Below are 2,662 nucleotides of genomic sequence, written 5' to 3'. Positions count from 1 at the left end.
CAGGTTAATTGAAGGGCAAAGAGACAAATGGCTCGGTGAGCCTCCCCTTTCTGTCTCTTCCTCTCTGATGTTAGGACCAGTGTGTGGCTGCCTTAGTTAGTTCTCTGCCTCAACTTGCGAGCTACACTACCTGTGGGACACTCAACCTATGGACTGTGTCACTATAGTTTGAGGTTCCTTCAAAACCTGCTTCGCCACACTACTGGTGTATACATCACTTGAGCTGGGGACTGTTGGATCCTGTCATCTGGCTGACTGTTGGTGACCTGCCTTGCTGTTTGCTGCTTGTGGCCAGACTGTCTGTATTGCTCTACAGAAGATTCAGCTGTCTGCTTCCTTGACTGGCACCCAGCAGCCTTCGTGAGTTGAAGGACTACCAGTGTACTAACTGTCTCATGGAAGTGAGTTGAACTGAGCCATTTGTACTGCTCTGTGGACTAATTATTTGTTTATTTCTTTGTGTTGTATCTCTCTATCTATATAATATGTGTCCTGGTTTTGTTTCCCTAGAGAACCCTGTCTAACACAACATGTATTGTCACTATTTAGGTTGTTGAAAACATATTTGCAATGAAAACATTAGTCTTGCAAGATTCTCTCATGATATCTCCAGCCTTGTTTCTATCATCAAAGTCACATTTTTCAACTACTGATCCCTCATTTTTGTTCCCAACTTCCACATTCCAATCACCAATAATTATTGATGCATTTTGATTGCATATTCAATCAAGTTCAGACTGAAAAAAGTGCCAGAAATCTTCAATTCACTACTAACTTTAGTGGTTGAGGCATACATTTGAATGATAGTTATATTTAATTGGACTTCATTGTAGACATATAGATATTATCCTATCACTATCACAAACAATATTGTACTTCAAGATAGACCTAGCAGTGTTCTGTTCGATGAAGTGCTACTCCATTTCTCTTTAATTTGTCATTCTGAGCGTGATAAACCATATGTTTGCTGGACTCAATGGTCCACATGATTCCATTTCACCTCACTAATGCCTAGAAAGACATCATGCTTGGCAGTGGAAAAATGGAAGACTTTCATGAGATGGATCGACACAGTGGCTGCAACAATGGGCTTAAATGTAACAATTGTGAGGATGGTGCAGGACAGGGCAAGTTTCATGATGCTATACACAGGGTTGCTATGAGTCGACCCTACCAACAACAGCAGCAAACATTGCTTAAATTATTGATCTTTGTGAACTTCACTTCATTTTTGATGACTTTTAGCTTTTCTAGATTCATGCTTTGTATGTTCCACATTACAATTATTAATAGGCATTTGTTTCTTCTCATCTTGAGTCAAGCCTCATCCAAATAAAGTTTTGGGAAGTTTTGCTCCATCCTACTGTGAGGAGGCGGCGGCTCTTCAGCAGTACTACGTATTTCCAGCGTCTTCAAAACTGAGGGGTTCATCTTCTAGGATCATATCTGACAATGTTCTGTGGCTATTCAGATGACTTTCACTAGCTGACCCCTCAGAATCGGACAATCTATTCTTCTTCCTGCTCTGTGTGTAGTGTGGAGGCTCCTCTGAAACCTGGTGACCCATGGGTCACCTGCTTGGATTTTAAATACTGGTGGCATAGCTACTAGCATTAGAGCAACATACAAGCCACTGCAGTATGGCAAACTGGCAGAAGAGTGGTGGAGGTTATGATGGCAGACTTAAAGACATCTACATTACACTAGGAAAAAGAATCACTCACACATCTTTTAACTCTAGTACTAAAATGAAAGTGGTATTAATGACATGCATAAATCCCACTTGGATTTTTCAGATCTTGGTCTGCAGAATTGCTAACATGGTGGTCGCGGTGAGTGACAACAATTGCCAACTCTGACCTAAGTGTGCGGCACAGCACACAGATTAGCTTGTCCATCAATCCTATGGCTTCAGTGCTACTATTGCCATTAAGATTTTTATATTAGAATAAGTGACTTTTACCCAGATCATTCATATACTTATTAGTAGACCAGACATTAGAATCTATGACTCCTGACATCAACATGCTGTAGTTATTTTAAGATACTTTGTAACTCCTTAATTTAGCTTTTTTCAAGTGTCTTGAGATTATGATATACTGAAACTCTCAAACATTCGAAGTAATTTGTGATTAAAATACTCCTCTGGTTCCTTGAGGCTTCCTCATTGCCCCCCCACCCCCCCACTGCCCCACCTCCACTATCATGACCCCAGTCCTGCCTTTCATTGCCGGCTAGACCGGAGCAGGTGCACAAGTACAGATAAGACATAAGAACTGACCACACATGGAATCCAGGAGCAGGAAGGGGAGTAGCGATACCAGGAAGGTTGGAGGAAGGTGGGAGGGGAGGAAGGGGCAACTGGTCATGATGATTGACACCTAACCATACCGTCCCTCCAGGGGAACAAGCAACAGACACCTTAAGGAAAGGGAGACAGCGGCCGGTGAAAGATATGAAAATAATTTATAATTTATCAAGGAGCCATGAGGGTGGGGGTGGGTGGGAGGGGGTGGGAAGAGGAGTTGACACCAAGGGCTCAATAGAAAATAAATGTCTAGAAAATAATGATGGCAACATATGTAGAAATGTGCTTGATACAATGGATGTGTGGATTGTTACAAGAGCTGTAGGAGCCTTCGATAAAATATTTTTAAAAATT

The sequence above is a fragment of the Echinops telfairi genome, unplaced genomic scaffold (genome assembly GCF_000313985.2).
Source record: "Echinops telfairi isolate 266 unplaced genomic scaffold, ASM31398v2 ScPeMD7_7468;HRSCAF=8506_0, whole genome shotgun sequence".
NCBI classification, from domain to species: Eukaryota; Metazoa; Chordata; class Mammalia; order Afrosoricida; family Tenrecidae; genus Echinops; species Echinops telfairi.
The sequence above is the reverse complement of the archived record's forward strand: the minus strand, read 5'-3'. Positions refer to the sequence as shown.